The 15,488-nt window shown below is 52.2% G+C and overlaps 1 pseudogene; it reads left to right on the forward strand.

Annotated features, from left to right (window-relative positions):
- The first annotated feature begins 300 nt into the window (after positions 1-300).
- Positions 301-13,674, forward strand: LOC146177532 (uncharacterized; annotated as a pseudogene).
- Positions 13,675-15,488: the final 1,814 nt, after the last annotated feature.

Genomic DNA, 15,488 nt, shown 5'->3' on the forward strand with positions numbered 1-15,488 from the left:
CCCTCCGGGAGGTAACCGCCACTTTCGCCGCAGCGCTTGGCCGCGTCTCGATGTCCTCTGGGTGCCCAGTACCACCGGTACCGCTTCCGGAGTTCCGTGGCTTCTCTGATGACGCCGAAGCATGGGTTGAACTTGTCGACGCTGCGGCCCGGCGTTTCGCTTGGTCCCCAGCCACCACGCTCGCCGTCGCGGAAGACCATCTCCGTGGTGCCGCCCGCGCCTGGCACCAGTACGAAGGCCGCCGCTACACCACTTGGTCGGCCTGGACCTCTGCCCTCCTAGCTGCGTTTACGCCTCTGGCCAGTGCGCACGACGCCAAACTCACGATGATGAGAGCGCGGCGCCAGGCTCCAGGTGAAGACGTTGCCCTTTACATTTATGAAAAGGTCCGTCTTCTTCAGGCCTGCAACATCGAGTGGCCCACGTCCGCAGCCAAACAATACATCGTCGACGGGCTTCACGATGCCACCCACGCATCGATTATGTCTACACTGGACACTGACAGCCTTTCCGTCTTTGTCTACCGAGCGGCCTCCTTGCACGACACCGCCAGTCGTCGCGGGATCCTTGCTGCCGCCGGGACGTCTGCCGCAGCACCACAGCAACGCCGCGGTTGCTTTTCGTGCGGACAACAGGGCCACATGTACAAAGATTGTCCTCATGCTGCCCGCCACGCATACAATTCCAGAACCACCCTCATCCCTTCCTGCTGGTTCATGTTGACGGCATCGGCGAGTTGACCGCACTGGTTGACACCGGTGCTCAGCGAACGGCATTGCTTCAACGTCATGCACCGGGCCCGATGAGTCAATGGACCTCGTCTCCTCTGCAAGGCTTGGGGGGAAGCGCTGTTCCCGTCGGTGCAGTCGATATCTGCATCCGGACTGAGGCTGGCAGTAAGGTCCTGGTGGGCGTCCCGGTGTTTGCGGACTTGCCGGCTGACCTCATCTTGGGCGCAGACTACCTCATGTCCGGGGACGTGGCTCTGTCCGTCGAAAACGGTAATGTGCAGCTCCGCTCGTGTCGTACCGTCTCTAGCCTGCCCGTGGACGAGCATCCTAAAAGTGAGGTTAACCGCATGCAACACCAACAAGAAGCGGTGCAACACCCAAAGAAAGCCTCTGTTTCCCGAGAGCGCATGAGTGGGACTGTGAAATGGTTTAACGTGGTAGGCGGCTATGGCTTCATCAACCGAACTGACACTGGCGAGGACATTTTTGTCCACCGCACCGCGTTACAACACTCCCGTAAACTCCGCCGCATCCGGAAAGGGCAGGAAGTTGAATGTGAAGTAATTCCAGGGAAAAAAGGCCTCACTGCGGCCAATGTCAGTGTGCGAGATGGGAATACCGCGCAAGTTCGTCGGGAAGGTAGGAACCACACCTACCGGCATACTCAGGGAAGCTGTGCATGGCGCGGTGCTTCCGGTGGAAACGATGGCAGCAGCAAGAAGTATTGTGGTGAAGCTTCTTCAATTTTTGTCACCACTGCGGATGCCTCACGATGGCAGTACCAGATCAGGGAAAAGCATCGAATACTGCGCAAGGAGAGCAAGTCAACAGCAAATAACTGGCATTGGAGAAAAGTTCAGGAGCATGACTATCATCAAGGCCTCGGCAGAAGGCCCAAGCGGCAACTGCCCAAAGAGTCCCGCATAGAGAGCAACGCGCCAATCGGTGAAACAGACAATAAGCAAAGATTATTGGTGCGAATATCATCATGGCTACACAGGAGGACAGCGCCCAAGAAAAACGCCATGTGCAGCAGATTAGATGTCTGCGATGCCGTGGTGCTCTATTTAGGAACGAGCGCAGTCGTGGCCGAGTGTAATATACTAGGCGACGACGAAGTGAGCAGTGCAGGAGAAAAGGAGACGACGATGAAGATAGAATAAAGCTGGGTGTTCGAAAGAACGGCCGCGTCTCTGCTTGTTCTCCTTCACAATATATATATATATATATATATATATATATATATATATATATATATATATATATATATATATATATATATATATATATATATATATATATTGTGGAAGAAGGCTAGGTCAAGACGGCGAGGTCGTGGCGGCAAGGACAGCGAAGCCTTGTCTAGCGTTTTAATCCAATCACCAACCCAGGCACGCGCCGGAGACGGCGCCGCGGGACGATGATGATGGTATATACAAATGAAAGAAGATGATGATGGCATGTACAAATGAAAGAAGGTCCACAGAAGGCTCACAATATATATATATATATATATATATATATATATATATATATATATATATATAGTATATATAGTATATATATATATAAAGAAGAAGTTCAGATTAGGTGGCCAGATCGCCGAGAAAGAGGAAGAGGAAGTGATTTTGCGGACCAGCTGACTGCGAGCTAGGCCACCCCCGCTCCGTTCCTGCTACCCAATTCTTGGCCGATCCCCCTCTGTGGATATGTGGCGTAAGTTATTTGGACAACAACAACAACCTGCTCGCTACCAGTGCCCGCTACCAGTGCCTGGGTCCCCGCTTAACACTTGGTGGAGGTCGCGGGATTTCTCTTCCATTTCCTCGCCCTGGAGCTCCGCAGCCGCCGAATTCCTACCTCAATGACTGACTCCAGCACTAACACCACCGGCCCCGCTACCTCGGCCCCTTCTATTCCATGCTCCGGGGTGCTTCGCCAGCGGGACCTGCCGGTATTCAGCGGTACCGACGATCAGGACTTGGAGGACTGGCTTTCGTCGTATGAACGCGTAAGCACCCACAATAAGTGGGATGACATCTTGAAGCTTAGCAACGTGATATTCTACCTCACACAAGTCGCAAAGTTGTGGTTTACAAATCACGAGGCTGACATTCCAACTTGGACCTCGTTCAAATCTCGCTTTGTGGATGTCTTCGGTCGCCCTGCGGTCCGCAAGCTTCGCGCCGAACACCGTTTGCGCGAGCGGGTGCAGCAGACAGGCAAAGCCTTCACAAGCTACATTGAAGACGTTTTAGATTTGTACCATCGTGTAAATGCATCGATGACTGAAGCTCAGAAGATTCGCCACATCATGATGGGCATCCATGAAGGCGTATTCAACATTCTCATGGCCAAAGAGCCCCGCACTGTAAGTGATGTTGTCACGATGTGTCAAAGCTACGACGAACTTCGTCGCCAGCGCATCGTCCCTCGACAACCTGAAGGCACGATCGCAGCTATGTCTGATGGCACTGTCAGCTCTGCACTAATTCAGGAAATCAAAGACTTCGTACGGGAAGAAGTTGCCCGGCAATTATCATTAATTTCAAACGTTCCGCAATCCAGCTCACACCTCGTTTCGAACATACGCCAGGTTATTCAGGAAAAAGTTGCCGAAGCACTTCCGCCCCCTCGAAAACCACATCTTCATGCCGCTCCACTCACAGCTCCGCTCATTCATGCCGACGCTGTCCCGACGTCCGGACCCACTCCACTGTCTTATACTGAGGTTGCCGCAAGACCACCCCCTCCTACGCCTTTTCCATCGTACGGTTCGCCTCAGCGGGCATTTTTCACTCAGCGTCGTGTGCCACCTATTCTACGACCTTGGCGCACATCTGACAATCGGCCGATCTGCTTTGCATGTGGTCTCCCTGGCCATGTTGCACGCCTGTGCCGCCGTCGCCCAGCACCGTACGCTTTCGATCAGAGCCCGGTCAACTACGCGCAGCCGCCGTCCCCTCTCCGTGCGCCCCCTCAGCCCTCGTCCCACTTTGACCACTTCTCGCATGACAACCGCTCAACCTCTCCGCGCCGTCGCTCTCCGTCGCCGATGCGCCGCCGTTCTACCTCGCCAATGCCGGAAAACCACTAGACGTAGTTCCGCAGGCAAGAACTGCGCTTTCGTCGAACAGTGAAAGTCCTGCTTCGCCACCGAACAATTTAATAGAAGTTACCATTGAAAATGTTTGTACTGTTCCGCTTGTAGATACTGGTGCTGCTGTGTCGGTTATTGACGTTAGACTGTGCCGCTTGTTACGAAAAGTTGTTCTGCTGTATTTTGGGGTTTCTTTGCGCACCGCCACTGGTACCGCGCACATCAAACCGCTCGGTACCTGCACGGCTCGAGTCACCATTAAGGACGTTCTCTACGTCATCAGTTTTATCGTTCTTCGTGACTGCTCTCATGACATTATTTTAGGGTGGGACTTCTTGTGTCGCAATCGCGCCGTAATGTATTGCGCTCGTGCCGAAGTAGAGCTTTATCCACTGTGCACCGCACCGACACCGTTAACGTTCTTGGGGAAGCCAACACGTTGCGGATGCTACTGATATCCCTCTATCTGCCGCTATTGTGTCTATAAACTGTGCCTCTCTACAAGACTTTACAGTGCTCTTCACCCCATCTTCCCTTTTCGTCTCACGACGCTGTCTTCCCCTCCCCTTCGCCATTCTTACTGTACGAAGCGGCCGCACCGAACTAGCGATTACTAATGACTCGTTCTATAGACCCACGTTGCAACGTGGCGAGTGCATTGGGCATGCCGACCCTGTTCGATCAGAAAATTTTGTTACCGTCCCGCCGCTTCTCTCCGCCTGTGCAGACACAATCTCCGACAGCATAAGTGCCCTTACCCCACCTCGTTCCTCGACTCCTCCATCGCCTCTTGCTGCCTTTGACAAAGCCATCGACAGTGCTCTCGCTCCAGATCAACGCGCCAAGCTCTTCGACTTGCTGAACCGATTCCGAACTTCCTTCGACATCCAGCAGCCATCCCTGGGTCGGACATCAACTGTTGCCCACCACATCTATACTGGTACGCACGCCCCGTTACGCCAACGTCCTTATCGTGCATCAGCCTCAGAGCGCCGCATTATTGATGAGCAAGTCGATGAGATGCTCCGTAGAGGTGTTATTAAGCCTTCCAGTAGCCCTTGGGCGTCCCCGGTCGTTTTAGTCAAGAAGAAAGACGGGTCTATTCGATTCTGTGTGGACTACCGCCGGAGTAATGCGATCACACGAAAGGACGTCTATCCGCTGCCACGCATAGACGACGCGCTGGACACTTTGCATGGAGCGGAATTTTTCTCTTCATTCGATTTACGATCTGGCTACTGGCAAGTTTCAATGGCTGAAAACGATCACCCAAAGACAGCTTTTGTCACTCCCGACGGGCTCTATAAGTTCAACGTCATGCCATTTGGCCTGTGTAACGCGCCCGCCATCTTTGAACGCATGATGGACAATATTCTCTGGGGTTTGAAGTGGCACACATGTCTCTGCTACTTGGATGACATCGTCGTATTTTCACCCGACTTCGCGACCCACCTAACTCGCCTTGAAACTGTCTTGCAATGTCTTAGCGACGCTGGTATGCAGCTCAATCTGAAAAAGTGCCATTTCGCCGCTCGCCAACTTACTATTTTAGAGCATTCAGTGTCCAAGGATGGCATCCTTCCTGATCCATCTAAACTCCGCGCTGTCGCTGAGTTCCCGAAGCCAACATCTATCAAGCAACTGCGCAGCTTCATAGGCTTATGCTCCTATTTTAGGCGTTTCTCAACACTAAAAGACCCCACCGGCCGTCTCGCCCGCTGGTCGCTTAGACTACAAGAGTATGATATCCGAGTCATCTATCGCACAGGGCGTAAGCATTCCGACGCAGACGCTTTATCTCGCTCGCCAGACGCTCCGTTGTCCCCTGCCTCCAGCTCCGCCTTGTCTTCCTTGTCCATCGAAGACATGCCATCAGAACGGCGCAAGGATCCGTGGCTTACATCACTAATCCATCTTCTTACGAACTCGTCACTTCTCCTCGCTCCCTTCGTCGTCAAGCGCAGCATTTCGCCCTTCGTGACCGTCTTCTCTATCGACGCAACTATATGCCAGATGGCCGTAAGTGGCTGCTCGTAGTACCTCGCCACCTCCGAAGTAATATCTGCGCATCTTACCATAACGATCCGCAGTGTGGCCATGTGGGTGTATTTAAGACTTATGAACGGTTGCGACAGCGCTTTTACTGGCGCGGTATGTATACTTTCGTCAGTAAGCATGCGCGTTCGTGCATCGATTGCCAACGCCGCAAGCCGCCTCCTTTCCATCAGCCGGCTCCAGTACAGCACCTTTCGTGCCCATACTGACCATTCGATCGTGTTGGCATCGATTTGTATGGACCTCTTCCGTACACACCTGCAGGAAATCGTTGGATAATCGTGGCCGTCGATCACCTCACACGCTATGCGGAGACAGCAGCACTTCAGGATGCCACCGGACCCACTATCGCGTCCTTTCTTCTTCATAATTTCATTCTGCGGCACGGGGCCCCCCGTGAACTTCTAAGTGATCGAGGCAAATCTTTCCTATCCGAGGATGTCGAAGCACTCCTACGCGTATGTCAAACCATCCATCGGACAGCGAGCGCGTACCACCCTCAAACCAATGGACTGACAGAGCGCTTCAATCGCACACTAGGTGACATGATGTCCAAGTGCATCGCCTCCGATCACTCCGATTGGGACAAGATTTTCCCATTTATAACCTACGCCTACAACACCACCGTTCAAGCAACTACCGGATTCTCGCCATTTTTTCTGCTGTACGGGCGTGAACCTTCGTCTCCACTCGACACCATCCTTCCCTACCGTCCTGATATCTCAAAGTATACATCGCTTTCAGCAGCTGCCAGGCACGCTGAAGAATGCCGCGAACTGGCTCGCTCACTCACGTCGGACGAGCAAGTCCAGAAACAAGAGCACAGTGACAGCAGCCACTCTGTCCACCAATTTTCTCCCGGTGCTCACGTGCGGCTCTGGGTCCCATCGACACCACCCGGTCTGACCAGCAAGTTTATTTCCAAGTACCACGGACCCTATCTAGTGCTCGAACAGACTTCTCCCGTCAATTACCTAGTTGAACCGCTAGCCGCTTCCACCGACCTTCGCCGCCGTGGGCGTGAGATTGTTCATGTCGACAGTTTGAAGCCTTACTACGATCCCGCATTCCTTCGTCTCCTTGGGTCGCCAGGATGCCTCCTCTTTTTTGCGGGGGCCAGATTGTAAAGAAGTTCAGATTAGGTGGGCAGATCGCCGAGAAAGGGAAGAGGAAGTGATTTTGCGGACCAGCTGACTGCAAGCTAGGCCACCCCCGCTCCGGTCCTGCTCGCTGCCAGTGCCCGCTACCAGTGCCTGGATCCCCGCTTAACAATATATATATATATATATATATATATATATATATATATATATATATATATATATATTGTATTAAGAGTCCTTAAACAGGGCGCTACGTCGTCAACAGTGAATGGAACGTTCTGCGATCAGTCAGTCGTTGCACTTCTGTAAGCGCACGCCTGAGCGTCGGAGAGAGAGCTTCGTTGTTGTTTTCTTTCCTGACCGTCACGCGCGTTGAACATGGCTGTCGTTCTCTTCAAAGCATCAGGCGCTGAACATATCAGAGCCCAATACCTGTTTTACAACTTCCCCCGGGCGAAAAGACGCCATCCTGGCGGATTAAGGCGATGTGACGATGGCAAGGTCGTAGTAAGGCTTCAGGCGGTTACTGTGTACTATTTCACGATTGCGGCGACGGTGGTCAGTGGATGGCGTAAGGGGTTCGATGAGGTAGTTTACGGGGGATGTTTGCTTGACAATACGGTAAGGGCCCTGATACTTGCTCAGGAGTTTGGATTAAAGGCCGGGACTGGTGGAAGGCACCCATAGCCAGACCAAAGAGTCTGTACGGTAAGTAGGAAGAAGTGCAGATTGATTTCGTGTGGTTTTCTGCTGTTGCTGGCCGTGAGAAGTGAAGGACCGGGCAAGTTGGCGGCATTCTTCGGCATAAGTTGCAGCTTGCGAAACAGTCGTGAATTCGGAAGAATATGGTCGGTAAGGGAGAATGGTGTCCATGGTACAAGAGGGCTCACGACCGTAGAGAAGGAAGTATGGCGAGAATCCTGTGGTTGCTTGAGTGGCAGAGTTATAAGCGAATGTGACGAATGGAAGAACGCGGTCCCAGTTGGAGTGGTCGGAGGCGACATACATTGCCAGCATGTCGCCCATGGTGCGGTTAAAATGCTCAACCATTCCATTTGTTTGCGGATGGTACGCGGAGGTGGCGCGATGAACGATTTTGCATTCTCTAAGAACAGCTTTGACAACTTCAGAAAGGAAGGCGGGACCTCTGTCACTCAGCAATTCTTTGGGAGCCCCGTGGCGAAGAATGATGTGATGGAGGATGAAGGAGGCATTGTCTTGGGCTGTAGCAGATGGCAAAGACGCCATTTCGGCGTAGTGTGTGAGATGATCAATTGCAACGATGATCCAGCGATTGCCTGTTGATGTCCTAGGAAGCGGGCCGTACAGGTCGATTCCAACGCGCTCGAAGGGCTGAGCTGGGCAGGTCAGCGGCTGCAGAGGAGCGGCGGGCTGGCGAGGTGGGTGTTTGCGGCGCTGACACTCTTGACAGGACTGGACGAACCGACGAACATAACGGTACATCCCACGCGAGTAGTACCGCTGTCGCAGGCGAGTGAAGGTTTTCAATAAGCCTGCGTGGGCACACTGGAGATTGTCGTGGTAATGGGAGCAAATCACAGAGCGCAGATGGGTCGGAATTACAAGCAGCCACTTTCTACCATCCGGAAGGTAATTCCTACGGTAGAGGAGCTCGTCTCTGTTGGCGAAATGGTGAGACTGGCGGCGGAGAGCGCGGCAAGGAGGTCGTGAAGCGCGGCCAGATAAAACCTCCAGGAGTGAAGCGATCCATGCGTCTTTGCGTTGCTCGGAAGTCATATCGGTGGGCATGTCGGTGGGATGTAGAACGGATATAGCAGGAGTGGCTTCAGACGGCAATGGAGAACGTGAGAGAGCATCAGCATCGGCGTGTTTACGGCCAGAGCGATATATGACGTTAATATCGAATTCTTGGAGCCTGAGAGCCCAACGGGCCAGTCGACCAGAAGGATCTTTCAGAGAAGACAGCCAGCAGAGGGAGTGATGATCGGTGACGACATCAAAAGAACGGCCATACAAGTAGGGGCGAAATTTTGCTATTGCCCAGATGATAGCGAGACACTCTTTTTCGGTGACGGAATAGTTTTCTTCAGCTTTTGTTAGGGTCCGACAGGCGTAAGCGACAACGTACTCATCAAAGCCAGACTTCCGCTGATCAAGTACTGCGCCGAGGCCGACGCCGCTGGCATCAGTGTGGAATTCCGTGGGAGAAGAAGGGTCGAAATGACATAGGATTGGCGGAGTCGTCAGAAGGTGGCGGAGTGTCGCGAAGGCATCATCACAGTGTGGAAACCAGGCTGAAAGATCGTGGCTGGACAGAAGCTTGGTGAGAGGGTTGATGATTGTGGCGAAACTGCAAACGAAGCGGCGGAAGTACGAGCAGAGGCCGACGAAGCTGCGGAGTTCTTTCACATTAGCTGGCTTGGGAAATTCTGCCACAGCGCGCAGTTTTGCCGGATCGGGAAGAACGCCATCCTTGGTGACGACATGCCCGAGAATTGTTAGCTGTCGTGCTCCGGAACGACACTTCTTTAAATTTAATTGGAGGCCGGCGTCGGTCAAGCATCGCAGAACTGTCTCAAGGCGCTGGAGATGAGATGGAAAATCTGGGGAAAAGATGACAACGTCGTCCAGGTAACAAAGGCAAGTGTGTCATTTGAGTCCTCCGAGTAGGTTGTCCACCATGCGTTCGAATGTGGCAGGGGCATTGCATAGTCCGAATGGCATGACATTAAACTCATACAGCCCATCGGGTGTGATGAAAGCGGTTTTTGGGCGATCGGCCTCTGCCATCGGCACCTGCCAATAGCCGGAACGCAGGTCTATTGAAGAAAAGAACTCAGCTTTCTGCAGGCAGTCAAGGGCGTCGTCGATACGAGGGAGAGGATAAACGTCTTTGCGCGTAATCTTGTTCAGTCGGCGGTAGTTTATACAGAATCGGATGGAACCGTCTTTTTTCTTGACCAGGACGACCGGAGACGCCTAAGGGCTGTGCGACGGTCGGATCACGTTGCGCTGGAGCATTTCAGTCACCGGCGACTCCACAGGCGTAGCAAATGGGTCGGTTGTCTTGTGTGCGCCAGGGGTTGGAAGGCTGTGGCTGTAATCGACGGCGGAGAACCGGACGATAAGGGGGGATTGTAGGCTGCTGAGGTTGCTGATGTCCCTGAGGCTCGTATAGGAGGGGAAGCCGGCTGTATACAGGGGCGACAGGGGGTGGCGGCCGCACCAAAACATCAGCGTACGTGAGAGGAGCCGCCCCCAGGGGCTGCTGAGGAGGTGACGGCAGAACCTCACGACCTACTCTCGTATAACACGCTGAAGGGTGGGATAGAGCGGTGGCGCAGGCGCAGGTGCTGGGGAGCCGGTAGACAAAGAAAGCTGGCGTGTGACTTCCTCACGAACAAACTGTTGAATATGCTCAATGAGCGACTGCTGATCCAGGGCACCGTCCCCGGAGAGAGCCAAGCTGGAAAGGGTGGCCTGCTGAAAGCCAGCACGTCATGTGGAAAGCCGCCTTTTGCGCAGCTCATCGAAGCTTTGGCAGAAGCTGATAACATCGGACACAGTTTGGGGATTTTTGGCGACGAGCATATGGAAGGCGTCATCGTCAATACCTTGCATAATGTGCCCGATCTTCTCGGCGTCACTCATGGTAGGGTTGACGCGCTTGCAGAGGTCGACGACATCTTCTGTGAAACTGGTGAAGTTCTCGCCGGTCTGTTGTGCCCGACTTTGCAAGCGTTGCTCGGCGCGAAGCTTACGTATAGCGGGACGGCCAAAAACTTCGGTCAGGCTGGTGTTGAGAGCCGCCCAGGTAGGGATGTCACTCCCAACAATATATATATATATATATATATATATATATATATATATATATATATATATATATATATATATATATTGTCACGCCACTGACGACGAGAAAAAATATTGCTGGTCTGGGAGAAGAAGAGAAGACAGCGTTGGTGCCTGGAGGCTACTAGGCTTCACCTTATCCCCACCGCCATATCACTGTAAATAAACACCCCTTTTCTATTTCACCGTAACAACTTGGTGGAAGGTGCTCCGTTCGATCCCTAAGTACGGCGCAGCAAGACCAACTTGAGTTTCGACGTAGTCGCCGCCTTGCTAGACTGCCACCGCTTCCACCAATCATGGACCACACCGAATCTAACCGTGCCAGCCGCGACGCTGCAAGGAAGGCTGGTGACAGGCCTGCCCCCTCCAGCTCTGTTCCCTGCCAGCCTTACCGGGAACCACGACCGTTTGCAGGAAAAGAAGATGAGGACGTTAACAAGTGGCTACTTCATTATGAACGAGTTAGTCGGTACAACCGGTGGTACCCTATCACCATGCTCACAAATGTCGTTTTCTTTCTAACTCACACGGCTATGACCTGGTTCGAAAATAACGAGGACAATTTGACAACTTGGGAACCGTTTGCCACCGAGATAAAACAGCGTTTTGGTGACTCTGTACCGAGCAAAAAGCGGGCTGAGCAGACCCTTGCTCAAAGAGCTCAATTGCCGGATGAATCTTGTACCACTTATACAGAAGAGATCCTCAGATTGTACAAATGTGTGAATTCCAACATGCTCGAAGAAGACAGAGTCGGCCACATTTTGAAGGGCATCGTGGCTGACGTGTACAACCTTTTAATTGCCAAAGACACCCTTGAAACCGTCTACGATGTTATTAAACACTGCAGAGCTTTTCAAGCTCTCAAAACCCGTCGTATTGTGCCAAAATTTGGGCGGCTGACCAACGTTCCTACCGTGGCCAGCCTTGATGACCATGCCCAACTAGATCTTTCGCCTACGATCCGGCAAATCGTACGTGAAGAACTCCTACGGTTCAACCCACTTCCCCTGCACGAATCTGCTGAGGTCTCTGTCCAGAGGGTATCTAGACAGCCGGCTTCACCACCACAAGCGATTACAGTGCAGCCTTTCGCACAAGCTCCTGAAGTTGCAGCTTCTATTGACTATCCTCCTATACATTTCGCCAACCGGAATGGGCGGATGCCTGACGCCCTAAGGTATGATGTCGCCCCAAGTGCCCATAGATCTTCCATTCGATCTACTAGGATTCCTGAGCAGTATGAGCATTCAGCCAGACCTACGACGCGCCCAGATGTTCCTTGCTCTTATCCACAACAGCATTTTCTACCTTCCCCGCCGATATGCTACCGCTGCGGCGTCAAAGGTTACATTGCCAGGTACTGCCGCAGTAGGTTACCGCCACATTATAACCGCCCGGCGCCTCCAGCAGTATCCAACAATCGACAATACAGCCCCTTTTTCCAGCAATCCAATACTCCCCGTGGGTACTACCGCAACATCCAGAACGAGAATCTCCGCGACCATTCCCCATGATCTGATCGAAGTGTTACTTCTCCACCCGTCTTCCATGCGCGTCGTTCTCCATCACCGCGGCGGCGCTCTATGTCTCCCCATCAGGAAAACTAACCAGCGCGACCAATGGGGGTGAGGCCGCTGGAAATGTGCTGTGTGCCAACATCCCTCCAACTGCAATGCTAGAAAAAAAATTCGTGTTTTCATTGATGGTGTGTGTACATTAACGTTGGCGACTGTGTCTGTGATGAGTAATCAGTTTAGGCGCTTGTTGGGACTCAAAGTGATGTTTGAATATGACCGTGCTTCAACGTTTTGTGGTGTGAGTGGAGAGGCGTTGCGGCCACTGGGTGTGTGTAGTGCGCAAGTGTCTGTGGGTGGTGCAATTTTTAAAGCCGAATTCGTAGTCTTACCCCACTCTACGAATGACATCATTTTAGGAATGGACTTCTTGAAGTTTTGTGGCGCTACCGTGGACTGCCGAAGTCAAGAGGTTCATTTTGACGGCTCGCATCTGCCGACTCTTTTTGAAAGTGGCCGTAATGGAGACACAGTTTTTAGTATTACCGAAGACACAGTAGTTTCACCTTTGTCTGCCATGTTCGTCCCCGTGTCCGGTCCACTTCTTGACCAGGTTTCATTTCAGGCCGTGGTGCACCCAGTTCACTCAGTATGCCTGAAGAAAAATGTTACTATCCCTCACTGTATGATCTCCATGCATCACGGTAGTGCCTCGTTATGGACAATCAATCCATCGTCCGAGCCCGCAGTTTTACCAACGGGATTGAAGCTTGCCTCCTGTGGACCCGATGCGCCCCACGTCGTTGCTTTGGTCACAGATGCTACGAGTGCCACCGTGCCTCTGCCTGCTGATGAAACTTCGATCTTCCGCATGATCAGCACCGATCTCAGCTCACCTCAGCGCCGTACTCTTGTCGATATTTCTTCTACCCTTTCGCCTATGTTTGACTTTTCTCAAACAGATGAACCGACCTCTCGCCCTACACATCGGACCCATCATAACATCGACACTGGTTCGGCTCGTCCCATTCGTCAGAAGCCATATCGCGTGTCCCCATCTGAGCGCAAAGTCATTCATGAGCAAGTAGAGGACATGATACGGAAGAAGGTGACACAGGAGTCATCTGGCCGCTGGGCTGCCCCTGTTATTCTTGTACGCAAGAAAGACGGTTCGTGGCTATTATGCGTCGATTATCAGCGTCTAAATTCTGTTACTAAAAAGGACGCCTATCCTATTCCTCGCATAGACGATGCCCTCGACTGCCTCTCTGCTACGTCCTATTTTTCTTGTCCTAATCTCAGATCTGGCTTCTGGCAAATTCCAGTGAACCCTGCGGATAAGAAAAAAACAGCCTTCGTAACGCCAGATGGCCTTTGTAAGTTTAATGTTATGCCATTCGGGCTGTGTAATGCGCCAGCCACATTTGAACCCTTTATGGACACAGTTTTGCGCGGCTTAAAATGGGACATTTGTCTTTGCTATTTGGACGATGTCGTCATATTTGGGAAATCCTTCCAAGAACACAATGACCGTCTAGTACGTGTCTTGAATTGACTGCACAACGCCGCCCTAATTCTAAACTCGAAAAAGTGCCGCTTTGGAGAGCGCCAAGCGCTGGTGCTAGGACACCTTATCAATGGTGATGGTGTAATGCCGGATCCCCAGAAAACTGCCGCTGTTGAGTCTTTTAAACCCCCGCAGACAGTGAAGGAGTTGCGCAGTTTTCTAGGGTTGTGTTCTTATTTTAGACGCTTTATACATCACTTTGCTCACGTCGTTTACTCATTGACGTGCCTTCTCAACAAAAACTCCACTTTTGACTGGACACCAGACTGCGACGCGTCATTTCGTCAATTGAAGTTTCTTTTAATATCGAAATCCATCCTATGTCACTTCGATCCTGCTGCAGTGACAGAAGCTCACATGGATGCTAGTGGAATCGGTCTAGGGGCAGTCCTTGTCCAACGGCACGATGAACGAGAGCATGTTACCGCGTACGCAAGTCGCACATACCCTGAGCAAGCCGGAGCGAAACTACACAGTCACCGAACAGGAATGCCTGGCTGTAGTTTTCGCTGTGCAGCGTTTCCGTTCATATTTGTACGGACGGTCGTTTACTATCGTAACTGACCGTCATTCACTCTGTTGGCGGCGGAACCTTCGAGACCCATGTGGTCGCCTCGCACGCTGGGCCCTCCGGTTACAGGAATATGATTTTGCCGTGGTGTACAAAAGCGGGAGGAGTCATGCAGACGCAGATTGCCTTTCTAGGATGCCAATGGGCACGACTGGACCTGACAGCGACGATTTCGACAATTATATATCGACCCTCGAGCCAGCGTTCCCCGACACGAATGTTTCTAAAACGGAACAGCAAAATGATAGCAGTCTGCAGCCTCTCTTTGCCGCCGCCCAAACCAGCGTACCTACAAGCCGTTTCTGTGTGCGTGGTGGCCTCCTATGGAAAAAGAGTTATTCGCCTGTCGGCCAGCGATACTTACTCGTAGTTTCCAAGACGTTGTGCACGGATGTATTGCGTGTTATGCATGATGATCCAACTTCTGGGCATTTGGGATCGGTTCGAACACTCCACCGTGCTCAAGAAAGATTTTACTGGCCATGAATGCGCTCGACGATTGAACAATACGTTGCCAGTTGCAAACAATGTCAATGCCACAAACGTCCAACTGCAACTCCATCTGGCTTGCTGCACCCTGTGAAGACCCCGACAGCTCCGTTTGATCAAGTAGGCATTGACCTCGTAGGTCCGTTTCCGAAGTCCGTGGATGGAAATCGCTGGATTGTAATCTGCGTGGGCTATCTCACACGTTACTGTGAAACTGCCGCTCTTACATCTGCTACGGCGCCTCAGGTGTCACTTTTCTTGCTGCACTCAGTCATCTTACGACACGGGCCGCCCCGAATTGTCATCACTGATCGGGGCCGACAATTCACTGCTGATGTTGTTGAAGAGCTCATGCGTTTATGTGCCGTAACTTCCCGACACTCGACGCCATACCACCCCCAGACAAATGGCTTGACTGAGCGCGTCAACAGAACGCATATCAACATGCTAGCCATGTATGTGGACGCAGGGCATAAGAACTGGGACACCATACTACCCTTCATCACGTATGCGTT

Source organism: Amblyomma maculatum, chromosome 10 (assembly GCF_055883805.1).
Source record: "Amblyomma maculatum isolate TAMU_Amacu chromosome 10, ASM5588380v1, whole genome shotgun sequence".
Lineage (NCBI taxonomy): Eukaryota > Metazoa > Arthropoda > Arachnida > Ixodida > Ixodidae > Amblyomma > Amblyomma maculatum.